Below are 14,849 nucleotides of genomic sequence, written 5' to 3' on the forward strand. Positions count from 1 at the left end.
CAGCCATAAAAGTTTCTGCTGCTAAACGTCCCTAACATCGTCAGCAAGCAATGATCCATTGTCTCCAACAGGGGTAGAAGCGTGAAGGTTTAAACAGTACGCACCATAGATAGGGGGAATGTAGGCGAAAAGGTCTTGTACATCCTTTTTGCCTCTCCTGTCACAGGCCTTGGTCAGTTGAAGAGATGGGACAAAGGTATATTTGTCAGTGATAACGGCCGTCCTCGTTCCCTGGTAGTTTGATGTTCAGGTTGAAAAATAGAAGCTCATCAGACATGTTCTTCTAGTGTAAGATTGCAAATGGATTGGATTTCTGATACCTAGTCCACTGCATCCTTATCCATGAAACTGGACGGATTCCTTCATCAAACTTCGTCTTTCGAATGGTTTTTTTCCATATTTTCTGTAGCTGAAAGCTCTTCGCCAGACTTCACAATAAGGTGGACAGGATTCTTTTTCCTTGATGTCGTGGTAACTCGACACAAGTCAGAAGGGCAAAAAAATCAGTTGATTCTTACTGTACAATCCAATTAAGCCACAGTCTGAGTAGTTCGAAAAATAGGAATGAGCACTGATCACAAAGTTTTGCTCAATGATTTCAGTGTTGTCAACTTCATTCAAAACTAACTTCAATAAATTTAATACCATCTACATATACATGAATACACTGCAAATCAAACTTAAGTGCCTAGCAGAGGGTTCATCGAACCACCTTCACAATAATTCTCTATTATTCAGCTCGCGAAGAGCGCGCGGGCAAAACGAACCCATACGTCTTCCCGTGGGAGCTCTGACTTTCCTTATTTTACTATAATGATCGTTTTTCCCTATGTAGGTCGACGCCCACAAAATATTTTCGCATTTGGAGAAGAAATCTGGTTATGGGAGTTTCGTAAGAAGATCCCGCCGCAACGAGAAACGCCTTCGTTTTAATTATGTCCACCCCAAATCCTGTATCACATTCTCTCCCGTATTTCGCGATAACACAAAACGTGCTCTTCTTTCAGCTTAATCGGTGTACTCGGCTTCATCTTTGGTAAGAACCCCACAACGCGCGTCCAAAGGAGGACGGACAAGCGTAGTGTAGGCAGCTCTTTAGTAGATCTGTTGCACCTTTTAGGTGTTCTGCCAATAAATCGCAGTCTTTGGTTCGCCTTCCTCACATATTTTATGTTTTCTTTCCAATTTAAGTTGTTCGTAATTGCAATTCCTAGGTATTCAAGAAGAATATAATAATTCCAATCCCAAAGAAAGCAGGTGTTGACAGATGTGAAAATTACCGAACTATCAGTTTAATAAGTCACAGCTGCAAAATACTAATGCGAATTCGTTACAGACGAATGGAAAAACTGGTAGAAACCGAACTCGGGGAAAATCAGTTTGGATTCCGTAGAAATATTGGAATGCGTGAGGCAATACTGACCTTACGACTTATCTTAGAAGAAAGATTAAGGAAAGGCAAACCTATGTTTCTAGCATTTGTAGACTTAGAGAAAGCTTTTGACAATGTTGACTGGAATACTCTCTTTCAAATTCTAAAGGTGGTAGGGGTAAAATACAGGGAGCGAAAGGCTATTTACAATTTGTACAGAAACCAGATGGCAGTTATAACAGTCGAGGGGCATGAAAGGGAAGCAGTGGTTGGGAAGGGAGTGAGACAGGGTTTTCAATCTGTATATTGAGCAAGCAGTAAAGGAAACAAAAGAAAAATTCGGAGTAGGTATTAAAATCCATGGAGAAAAAATAAAAATTTGAGGTTCATCGATGACATTGTAATTCTGTCAGAGACAGCAAAGGACTTGGAAGAGCAGTTGAACGGAATGGACAGTGTCTTGAAAGGAGGATATAAGATGAACATGAACAAAAGCAAAACGAGGATAATGGAATGTAGTCGAATTAACTCCGCTGATGCTGAGGGAATTAGATTAGGAAATGAGACACTTAAAGTAGTAGATGAGTTGTGATATTTGGGGAGCAAAATAACTGATGATGGTCGAAGTAGAGAGGATGTAAAATGTAGACTGGCAATGGCAAGGAAATCGTTTCTGAAGAAGAGAAATTTGTTAACATCGAGTATAGATTTAAGTGTCAGGAAGTCGTTTCTGAAAGTATTTGTATGGAGTGTAGCCATGTATGGAAGTGAAACATGGACGATAAATAGTTTGGACAAGAAGAGCATAGAAGCTTTCGAAATGTGGTGCTACAGAAGAATGCTGAAGATTAGATGGGTAGATCACATAAGTAATGAGGAGGTATTGAATAGAATTTGGGAGAAGAGGAGTTTGTGGCACAACTTGACAAGATGAAGGGACTGGTTGGTAGGACATGTTCTGAGACATCGAGGGATCACAAATTTAGCACTGGAGGGCAGCGTGGAGGGTAAAAATCGTAGAGGAAGACCAAGAGATGAATACGCTAAGCAGATTCAGAAAGATGTAGCTTGCAGTAAGTACTGGGAGATGAAGAAGCTCGCACAGGATAGAGTAGCAAGGAGAGCTGCATCAAACCAGTGTCAGGACTGAAGACCACAACAACAACAGATATTTAGTTGAATTTACGGCCTTTATATTCGACTGATTTATCGCACAACCGAAATTTAAGGGATTCCCTTTAGCACTCATGTGGATGAACTCACACTTTTCATTATGTATGGTCAGTTGCCAATTTTGGCACCATACGGATATCCTTTCTAAATTGTTTTCATCTTATTATGACTTTACTAGACGTTAAACGACAGCATCATCTGCAAACAACCTAAGACGGCTGCTGAGTTTGTCTCCTAGATCGTTTATACAAATAAACCACCTCGAGGAGCGCCAGAAATCACTCCTTTTTTACTCGATGACTTTCTGTCAGTTTCTACGAACTGGACCTCTCTAACAAGAATCATGAATCCAGTCGCTTAACTGAGACGATATTCCATAAGGACGCAATTTTATTACAAGCCCTTGTATAGTGTCAAAAACCTTTTGGAAACCTAATAATACGGAATCAATTTGAAAACCCTTGTCTATAGCACTCAACACTTCGTGTGGGAAAGAGCCATCTTCCAGTTCCGGTTTTATCCTGGAATGTATCGCTGTATAATACAATGTGTTTTGCTGTTAGTGAAAAATACGGCGTCAGCCTTAGTAGAATTCACAAAAGTTGTACTTGATGTTCTTGATAAAGATGAGTGTGTCACAGGCATATTTTTGGATCTTTCTAAGGCGTTTGATTCAGTCGACTACAAGATTCTATTAAATAAATTAGAAGCGTTAGGAATAAGAGGGGTAGGTAATGACTGGTTTCGATCATACCTAACAGATAGGGTACAAAGAGTAGAGATAACACATACCTCAAATAGATCTAAAAATTTAGTAAAACACTTATCAGAACCAAAATGCATTAATATAGGGGTTCCGCAAGGTAGCATATTAGGACCAATTCTGTTCCTAATATACATCAATGACCTTCCCAGTAGTGTTACTCATGGTGAAAAAATCATCTTCGCTGATGACAGCAACATTATAGTTACGGTAAAACAAGAGAACTCCTTGCCGAAAAAGCAAATGAAACTCTCAAGGAAGTTTATGGTTTGTCAATAAGTAATCAAGTGACACTGAACATAAAGAAAACTAATGCCATGAATTTCAGTTTGAAGAGGAAAAATGACAACGTTAAATTAAATGTAGATGGCACCTCTACAGACTGTGTAACAAATGCAAAATTTCTAGGAATGAATATCGATTCTCAGCTGAAGTGATGTGAACACACAAAGGTACTTGCAAACAGAATGTCATCAGCATCTTATGCCCTTAGAATCCTGTCATCAGTGTGTAACATGCAGTGTCTTTTAGTTACATATTATTGATATGTAAGCTATGGCGTTCTTTTTTTGGGAACAAATGCACAAAATATGAACACAATTTTCAAACTCCAGAAAAGAGCCATAAGAATAATAACCAAAAATACTAGTCGAGCTCATTGTAAAGATCTGATCAGAACACTGGGGATTTTAACTGCTCCGTGTGAATACATTTACCAGTCAGTTGTACACATCAAAAATAACATTGGTAATTACTGAGCAAACAGCTCTGCCCATAACCATGCAACAAGAGATAGTCTCACCTTACATTTACCAAGAAAAAAATAAACATGAAACTCAAAACAGCATTTTCTACTTAGGAATAAAACTTTACAATAAAAAAGCTACAACAACTACTGCTACTACATTTTATGTGGTTGGCTATACATGCACTATTTTCTGTGAGCCTCTAGATCCTACAGTTCATCCCAACAATTCATGTAGTCTTGTCCTGTTGATAACTCATGACAACCAAAGGAATAAATTTGTAAATTACGCCTATAACAAGCGATTTGGCATGTTAGTTTTAGGAACTAATTATTTTTCCAAATCAAGTGAAAAACAGTAATATGGGCTATCAGAAGCCGATTTTTCGCAGTATTTTTTCAGTCTCTCTTACCTCCTCTGTCTTTCCTAGGTGAAGTTCATAGTCAAGCTCAACTTTTCTCCTTTCTTGGTCATCTACTGAGATGTTCATCTTACTTCTAAATAAATTATGTTTCATACAAGTGTCCTTATGAGGAGCATGCAATTGTATATTGGACTCCGTATTAAATGTCCTATGGTAAATGTATTCTTTAAATGGTGCTTTGCCCCTTTCAGTACAATAGTCCTTGTAGAGGCTAAATAACTAGCGGATATTTAGATTTTCTAAAAAGTGTTTTCGGTTTGGATTATGGGATCTGGTGTAACGGTATTGACAAGTAAAAAATGTTGATATGTGGTCCCGTACCACTGTCAATTGTTCATCAGATGTTTTAGTTACAGGAACTCCCTTTCCCCGGTTTCTGAGCCTAGTGACTGTCCAGCTTTCATTTTCCTAGTGGCCCCAGTCACCCCACCATCAGATATTTGGAAGGCTTTTAAGTAATATTCTTGACATACGTCACAGATGTTCTATCGTTTCACGTAACATAACAATGCGTAGCAGTGGGCTTTGCTGCTCTACTACTATCTTTAGGCCTATGACATTTAGAGTCTTCTTGCTTTATTAAACCACATGAAAATGCATTCTGGACCTTGAAAGAACCTGTTTCCAGAATGAGTCAAAAGCATTTTCTCATGAATCCTCTCCATTTTTTTTCAAAACATTTATTCTTGCGATTACAATTAGGATTACTAAATTTTTTCCCCAGTAACTAATTTTCCTTTTTCGCTTTTGTCAGGTTTTCCTACGTTTATCAGTCTCTTTCTTTCTTCTTTCTCGATCTGGCTCATATTCTGTTTCTTCAGGCATATTTTAACATAATCTGGCTTTAATTAGTCAGATTTTTTGCAAACTAACATAAAAGCTGATTAACTGAAACATAATCCCAAACTGACAGAATATGTATACATAAAACGGTTAAAAAATTATTAAGACAATAAATGAATAATTTAGTTTAAGGAAATAATACATCTTTATTTAAAACATATACACTGGTATGTACATTTATAATTCACTTTCTTTAGCTTAAAACAGAACATAAACAACAAAAACGCTCACGAGTGGTTATCTCTAGTTCAAAGACACATATTCGCCGTTAGATCCATTGTCAGTCAATATACTTGGTGTATTAACATTGTCCCTGTCGCTTTCAGAGCTCATTGATTCGCTCATTTAAAAAATAAAATAAATTTCAATTTGCAAAATGATGTGAAATATACAATTAGTAGCAGGTAGCATCCATGACATTATGACTAAAAGGATAACTGGATGTGAAATATACAATTAGTAGCAGGTAGCATCCATGACATTATAACAAAAAGGATAACTGGAGTAGTGGTGTAACTCCCAGTTACACAACTGTGGTTATCAACAGATAGATAGCTAAACTTGTGCCCCCATCTGTGGAGCTGTTTAGAGAACTAGGAGGTACCCGATTCCTGTTGTTAGATTAACATATTCAGAATTCATTTATAGTATTAAAAAGAGGAGTTACACCAAATTGGCTTGAAAAGGCTCAAATGTAGACATGATGTGACTTTTGTTGTCCCTTTCTTGATTGCAGGCGGTGTACGCTGCCGTGTCGGTGGCCATGTTCTACGGTTACATCCTGACCACGACACTGGACGCGTTCTTCTTCACGCTCATCATCTACACGGCGGGCCAGCTGCGTGTGCTCAACCTGATGGCCAGGGACCTCTGCGCTCGCGGCAGCCTGCGCCAGATGAACGCGCGTCTCGCCGACTGCGTCTCCTACCACATCCACATCGAGAGGTAGTCGCAGCCGCTTGGAAACACTGTCTCTCTCTCTCTCTCTCTCTCTCTCTCTCTCTCTCTCACACACACACACACACACACACACACACACACACACACACGCAGGTAGTCAGACGCTGTGCTGGCTGCCAACTTGACAGTCGAATGTACGGTAGGACAGAAATGCGGTATCAGCTCGTTTAATCGCGGCCATATCATGGATGCCTCTCACATCAGAGACCCTACTATTTTGGCAGGCACAGCGCTTTTCACATTCCACACCGCAAATTATTTAGTGTCAATATTTTGATTCGAGGCGTCCGTCGGCAACAGACAGTCGCTGACAGGATGACAGAAGTTACCGTAAACAACGATGGACAGACCACAGAGCCAAAACTCCCTCAGCAATTCGGTGCTTGACAACTACAGCAGCCAAATCAGTAGCAACAAAGTCCTCGCTATGGGTTATCGAAGTCACTGCACCACCTCTCCTTATCGCAGAGAGATTTTTGCGGGTAAAGGAACATCTCAACTGCACACTAGAAGAATGGAAAAGGCCGCATGGAGTTGTGTTTAGCGTGGGTATAAGTCTGTTATCAGCATACGGGTATATCAAAAACCGTAATAGGCGAAGTATCCCATTTACCAACGAGACGTTGTCGAACTAATGTTATGAGGATATGCGTTTTTTGGTCGTCAGTCTTCTTACTGGTTTGATGCGCCAATCATGCATTCCTTTCCTGAGATGAACAGTTCATCACATAATAACAAAGGTAGCCAACGTTCTTAATCATTTGTTCGATTTATTCCAATATCTGATCTTTCCTGCAGTTTTAACACTCTACGGCTCCCTAAAGTAGCGCTGAAGTTATTCCCTGACGTCTTAACACATGTCCCACCATGTCGTCTCTTCCTCCTATCAATGCCTATCAATGTTTTCCACAAGTTTCTCTCCTCGCCAATTCTGCAGTTAGTCTCCTCATTTCATTATCAATGCATCTAATTGTCAACATCATGCTACAACACCGCACATCAAATTTAACTTTCAGTATCTTATTGCAATAACACATCTCAAATGCTTCGACTTCCTTCTTTTCCTGTTTTCCCACAGGCCATGATTTGCTTTCGTACAATGCTGTGCTCCAAATGTACATTCTCAGAAATTTGTTCCTCAAATTAAGTTCTATGTTTGATACTAATAGGCTTCTTTTTGCGAGGAATGCTATGTTTGATGTGCTATTCTAATCGCCATACGCTTCTTGCTTCGTCTATCATGTGTAATTTTGTATCCAAGATAACTTTGTGGTCCAGAATTTTGATATTAAATCTATCGCTTATCTCCTTTCTGCTTTTCTCATTATTTTCGACTTCCTGTGGTTTACTCTCAATCCATATTCTGTACGCATTATACTGTTCTTTCCTTTCAATAGATCCTGTAATTCTTCTCTATTTTCGCTCGGGAAAGCAATAATGTTAACAGCGAGTTTGATCATTGATATTATTTTACCCTGAATTTGAATCCCAGCCCTGAACTTTTATTTTCACCATGTTTGCTCGATGTAAGATTGAACAATAGGAGTGAAAGAATACATCCCTCTCGTACTACTTTTTCCCTCTGAGCACTTTGATCTTGGTATTTATTTTATTTATTTACACGTCAAGTTCCATAGGGCCAAATTGAGGAGTAAATCTCCAATGTCATGGAACGTGTCAGTACATGAAATTACAACATAAAAGTAATAACAGATAAAAAGTCCATAAGTTTAAGTAAACTCAATCAACAATACAACGAGAATCAGCTTAATTTTCCACGGAACTCCTCGACAGACTAGAAGGAGTGACCCATGAAGAAACTCTTCAGTTTCGATTTGAAAGCGCATGGATTATTGCTAAGATTTTTGAATTCGAGTGGTAGCTTATTGAAAGTGGATGCAACAGTATACTGCACACATTTCTGCGGAAGGGTTAATGAAATCCGGTCCAAATGGAGATTTGATTTCTGTCGAGTATTAACTGAGTGAAAGCTGCTTATCCTTGGGAATAAGCTAATATTGTTAACAAGAAATGACAGTAAGGAATATATATATTGATAAACCAATGTCAAAATACCCAGACTCGTGATCAGGGGTCGACAAGAGGTTCATGAACTTACACCACTTATTCCCCGATTCGCCCGTTTCTGAGCCAAAAATATTATTTTGGAATGGGAAGAGTTACCTCAAAATATAACATCATACTACCTAAGCGAATGAAAATAAATTAGACTAATTTTCGTGTCGAACGATCACCTACTTCAGATACCGTTCGAATAGTAAAAATGGCAGCATTAAGTCTTTGAACAAGATCCTGAACGTGGGCTTTTGACGACAGCTTACTATCTATCTGAACATCTAGAAATTTGAACTGTTCAGTTTCACTAATCATATGCCCATTCTGTGAAATGAAAACGTCATGTTTTGTTGAATTGTGTGTTAGAAACTGTAAAAACTGAGTCTTACTGTGATTTAGCATTAGTTTATTTTCTACAAGCCATGAACTTAGGTCATGAACTGCACTATTTGAAACCGAGTCAATGTTGCACATAACATACTTTACTACCAAGCTAGTGTCTTCAGGAAACAGTTTAGAGTTACCTGTAACACTAGAGGGCGTGTCATTTATGTAAATAAGGAACAGGAGTGGCCCCAACACTGTTCCCTGGGGCACTGGCCACATGACTGTAACCCACTCAGACCCCACATCACAGCCATTCTCAACATTGTGAATAATGACCTTTTGCTGTCTGTTTCTAAAGTAAGAGGTGAACCAATTGTGAGCTTCTCCCCGTATTCCGTCATGGTCCAACTTCTGGAGCAATGTTTTGTGATCGACACAATCAAATGTCTTAGTTAAATAAAAAAATATGCCTAGTGGTCGGAAACTTCTGTTTAATCCATCCAGTACCTCACAGAGAAAAGGCAATATAGCATTTTCAGTTGTTAAACGACTTCTAAAGCCGAATTGTACATTTGATAGCAAATCGTGTGACATAAAATGATCAATTATCCTTACATACACAGCATTTTCAATAACATTAGCAAAAACTGATGGCATAGAAATAGGTCTAAAATTATCTACGTTATCCCTTTCTCGCTTTTTATAAACCGGCTTTACTACTGAGTACTTAAATCGCTCAGGGAACTGACCATTCCTAAACGAAAAATTACGAATATGGCTAAATACAGGGCTAACTTGTGCAGCACAGTATTTTAATATCCTGTTAGGTACTCCACCATAACCATGAGAGTCCTTAGTCTTCAGTGATTTAATTATTGATTCAATTTCCCTCTTGTCCATATCACACAGGAGTACTTCAGACATCAATCTCGGAAACGCCTTTACCAAGAATGTTATGTGATTTCCTGTAGAAATTAATTTTTTTTTAATTCACCAGCAATGTCCAGAAAATGATTGTTAAATACTGGACATATGTCTGATTTATCAGTAACAGAAATATTTTTACTGTAAACTGACTTTATATTGTCGACCTTGTGCTGCTGACCAGACACTTCCTTCACAACTGACCATACGGTTTTAATTTTATCCTGCAAATTAGCTATTCTCTTTGCATACTACATACTCTTTGCCTTCCTAATAACATTTTTAAGCACCTTTCAGTGCTGTTTGTAATGGGCTACTGTAGCTTGATAGTGACTACTTCTAACATTTTGATATAATTCAAATAAATGGTTCAAATGGCTCTAAGCACTATGGGACTTAACATCTGAGGTCATCAGTCCCCTAGACTTAGAACTACTTAAACCTAACTAACCTTAGGACATCACACACATCCATGCCCAAGGCAGGATTCGAACCTGCGACCGTAGCATCAGCGTGGTTCTTCACTGAAGCGCCTAGAACCGCTCGGCCACAGCAGCCGGCTTGATATAATTCCCGCTTTGTTCTTCATGATATCCCTATCCCACTACTCAGCCACCCTGTCTGCCTATCACTGCTAGTCTGCTAGTACCACGTTTAGAACGTTCTAATGGAAAGTAACTCTCAAAGAGCATGAGAAATGTGTTAAGGAAAGCATTATATTTATCATCTATGTTATCGGCACTATAAACATCCTTCCACTCTTGTTCCTTTACAAGGTTTAAAAAACTCTCTATTGCTATTGGATTAACTTTCCTACATAGTTTGTAATTAAATGTGACATTTGTTTGAGTACTAAAGCGTTTTAGTGTTAAAATTTGTGCATCATGGTCTAAAAGTCCATTCGCCCTTTTACTAACAGAATGCCCATCTAGTAATGAAGAATGAATAAAAATATTGTCTATGGTTGTGCTACTGTTTCCTTGTGCCCTAGTTGGGAAAAACACTGTCTGGATCACATCATATGAATTCATGGGATCTACCAACATCTTTTTCTTGCACCATCATATACAAAATTTATATTGAAGTCACCACATATAACTAATTTCTGGTACTTCCTACAAACTGAATCAAGAACCCTCTCTAGCTTTAACAGAAATGTTCTGAAATCAAAGTTAGGGGACCTATAAACAACAACAACTAGAAGTTAAGTTTCATTAAATTCAACTGTCCCTGCACAACATTCAAATATCTGTTCAGTGCAGTGTTGTGATACGTCTATGGACTCAGATGGAATATTATTTTTACGTACATAGCCACTACCTCGCCCCACAAGAAACTCCTTGAAAAACAGCTAGCTAATCTGTATCCTGGTAAAGGAAGCCTCTGAATTGTCAAATTATTTAATTGGTGCTCTGATATACCAATAATTTCAGAGTTAACATCTGTAGGGAGTTCACTAACTTTATTTCCAATACCACTTATATTTTAATGTAATATGCTAATTCCTTCTCGACTTGAAACATTACATCCTCTGAAGGTGAGCCCTTAGTTAGAGGATCTTCCTTTAAGCAGGTATACGTATCAACTGACTTCAATCTAAAAAAGGTGCAGCTATAACACCAACTACTTCAGGAACTTTTCCATGAGTGATCCCACCACCACCACCACCCACTACACTGTCACCTATAAACTTTGCCGGACTCCCCTTCCCATATCTATTGAGGTGCAGGCCATGCCTAGTGACCCCCGATTAACTGGTAGACCCAACTGGCACCACTGAGATGCGACCCATGCCCTCTGCCATCAGCGCCCTCCGCAGCCCCTTGTTAACGCGCCTAACAGCCGCATTAATACAAGGCCGATCATGACGCTGAAACGGTTGCACGAAATGAGCATTAGTGCCACCAGTTTTGGTACCTATCTTTACGGGGTCACCACATACATCATACTTCTCATCTTGTAGTGTAACGAGGTACGTTTTGTATAAATGATTTTCTTTTGACATATGACCATGTGCAGACTTCGTCACCTACGTCAGTTACAAACACTTCAAAATTATTTAAATTCTTTTAAAAATTGTCTCTGAATGGTTCTTGAACGAAACTGTAGTTAAAACGTCATCATTTGAGTCGTATACGCAGAATTACGTCACTCAGTCCAATTGGTTTGCGCAAACTTTTTTTTTTCAATTTAGATGTCGTTTTGTTTCTTCTCAGAAATTGTATTAATGCAAGTTATCTGCTTTAATGAATATTAGAACCACATTGAATAAACTTTCAAGACTCACACTCGCGATGAACGTTGTCAGAATTAATAATCTTGTCAAATAAATTAATAATTCATTAACATAATTCTTCATAAATAAATTCTCGAAACACGTATTTAAACTTCCTACATATGGACGTGAACCTGAGCCTTGACAAGATAGGACTGAACATTTACAACATGATTAAACTTTCTATGACGTCATTGTTGTAGAAACATTACAAATTCTTATTTTTTCAGTTTTTAGAAGCACGACGCAACAACTCGGGTTCAGGATCTTCTGTTGCTCTTTGGCTGTCGACCCGCGACGTATAGTGGCCAGCAACTTTCTCTCTGGTCCCGGCAGCGAAGATGCTGTCTCCGTTCGTTGCGCCGCCCTCTCCGTGCATGAAACATAAAAAATAAATACAAAACTTTAGATAATTCACAACCATTACAAATATTACAAAAATACATGAACAAAACACTAAATTAAACTTTTATTCACCTGCAAACTGGGCTGACACTGGTGGATGGGTGACGCTTCAATTTCGCGTCCCACTACAATCTCTATAAAGGCTGTTCCACCCAATATCACTACCTGATCATCCTTTGTAAAATTCCTACGTAGCTCCCCTATGCTATCAGTCACTTGAGCCAACCCTGCACTAGGCTTCACAACGCTGGTGACCAGGTAATCACACCCCAACACTTTCTGCAACTGCTTGCCCACAAATGTACCTAGCAGCAGAACCTTTAAATTTTTTCCTGTTGATTCTGACACACATTCTACTTTTTTCGCCTTTAGCTACAGCTTACACTTATTTCCCTGAGAATTTCAAACATCTTGAGTATTTTATGTTGTCGAATGCTTTTTGTGAGTTGCAAATGCTATGAACTTCTCTCGTTTCTTCCTTAGGTCTTTCTTCCATTATCAAGTGCAGTATCAGAGATGTCTCTCTGCCGCCTCACCTTCCCTAATGCCAAACTGATCGTCATCTAAAGGCTCCTCAATTTTCTTTTTATTTCCTGTCAGCAATTTTGATGCACCAGATATTAAGGTGACTGGAGATAGTTGTTTCTCTTACCTCTCTTTGCTGTCTTCGAGACTGTCTGGATGATATTTTTCTGAAAGTCTGATGATATGTCTCTAGACTCAAAGATTCTACAAACCAACTTGAGTAGTTGGTTGCTATATCCCCCAATGATTTTAGAAATTCTCATTTGGGATCAAATGGAGTATGACAAACCTCTGGTCACGTACCTCACCAGCTTAGTGAGTATTTAGTATCTAATCACAAGCAAACTTTTGTCTGGTACTCTGTAGCCGACCTGCTCCTCCAGCAAATTAGTTCATCACCCATTCTTCTCGATTTGTATCAGAATAGCTTTAAAAACGCTCCATAGACATGAGTGATCCTCTGGATAGTACACGACTGTGATTCGTCGCTGAACACAGTGCGATACCATTCATCAACAGTCCATGCTTCCCACTCGTGGGACCACTCAAAATACAGACATTTGTGTTGTAATGTTAACAGCAGCCTACCCATGGGCCGGTAATTCCCCAGTCCACCTGTTGCCAATATCTGACCAATGATGGGATGACAGAATATTGCAGGATGGCAAGGACAGAGGTCAAGGTATGATGTCGTAGTCGGTGCACGACATGGCGACTATCCCTTATGGTTTTCAGACATGGTCGACCTGTACTTTGACAATGAGTATGCCTGCTCTCACTTTCCCATACAGTCCAACATTGGGCCACTGTCACATCATAATGCCCCACAAATATGGATGTTGTACGATTCGACCAGCCAGTCAAATGGAGACCCACAATGAGGCCCCTTCCAACCTCATCAGACCCTGATAATGCTGTCTCACATGAGTACGTGTCATATCCCTGTCCTTCACTCAACATCCGTTCACGCCCTCGATATACCATTTGGGCCTAGTAACAACACTAAAAGTGAACGACACTGATGTACTACAGTGGCCATTCTGCCTGTACAGAGAATTGCAACTCTTATCCCTTACATATCTGGCGATGGTGTGTAAGTGTACGTAGTCACAATGACATCCGATTGACATCCGACCATGCCTGCTGGGTGCTTCACTTTTTTTATTAGATTGTGTATATTATGGAAACAGTTATACTGATCTCATCTGATGTACACATCATGTATTCCACAATTCCAGTCGAGGAAACATGTAGGTAATAGAAAAAGACCTAGATGCTTACAATCTATTATCACAGGAACACATCTCCAAATTAAACTAACTTCTACACCCTAATACAGACCAAACCTACTTTCAGTTTAACGAAGAATACCGCTTGCAGGAAGGATTGGTGATGGGATCTCCTATTCATGGAAGTTAGCAAATATCCTCATGAACAATATAGACGTAAGATTGCTTCAAACAACTGTACCAGAAAAATACAACCTACCATACTGGTGTAGATACATGGACGACATTGCCTGCTTGGTAGATGCTCTGGAAACGAAGAGAGACTAACTACACAGAAGGATAAACACATAAAAAACATAAAGTTCACTTCATAGGAATAACAGTTGACACAAATAAACGTCTTAAATGCAACTATTACAAAAAGAAAATAGCCAACAGTCATTTAACATTTACAGGAATATCCCCACAACGCTAAGAGTACTACACCAATCTTCAAACCACCAACAGTCTCAAACACAACAAGCTCTCAGATACATTCTCCTCGGGTTAAACACAGTATCAGTAAGTCGGAAAAAAATAATAGCTCAAACAGCAAAAAACAATGAATGACAAGAATCTCTAATCGCAAAACTGAATGATAAATTCCAAAAGGCATAAAAATAAAACAAATAAAGCAAAACACCATGCAAATTCAAGGACCCACAACACTCACCCAAGCACATATACCAACAGCAAGAGTACTACACCAATCTTCAAACCACCAACAGTCTCAAACACAACAAGCTCTCAGATACATTCTCCTCGGGT

At 39.1% G+C, this 14,849-nt stretch overlaps 1 long non-coding RNA gene across 1 annotated transcript in view; it reads left to right on the forward strand.

Moving 5' to 3' along the window:
• The first annotated feature begins 6,177 nt into the window (after nt 1-6,177).
• The window catches only part of LOC126259191 (uncharacterized), a 38,679-nt gene continuing 30,007 nt past the window's right edge, over nt 6,178-14,849 (forward strand). The window contains exon 1 of the long non-coding RNA XR_007546482.1: nt 6,178-6,266. This is a non-coding gene — a long non-coding RNA (uncharacterized LOC126259191). The remainder of the gene's footprint in view (nt 6,267-14,849) is intronic.

This window comes from Schistocerca nitens, chromosome 5, assembly GCF_023898315.1.
Source record: "Schistocerca nitens isolate TAMUIC-IGC-003100 chromosome 5, iqSchNite1.1, whole genome shotgun sequence".
NCBI lineage: Eukaryota > Metazoa > Arthropoda > Insecta > Orthoptera > Acrididae > Schistocerca > Schistocerca nitens.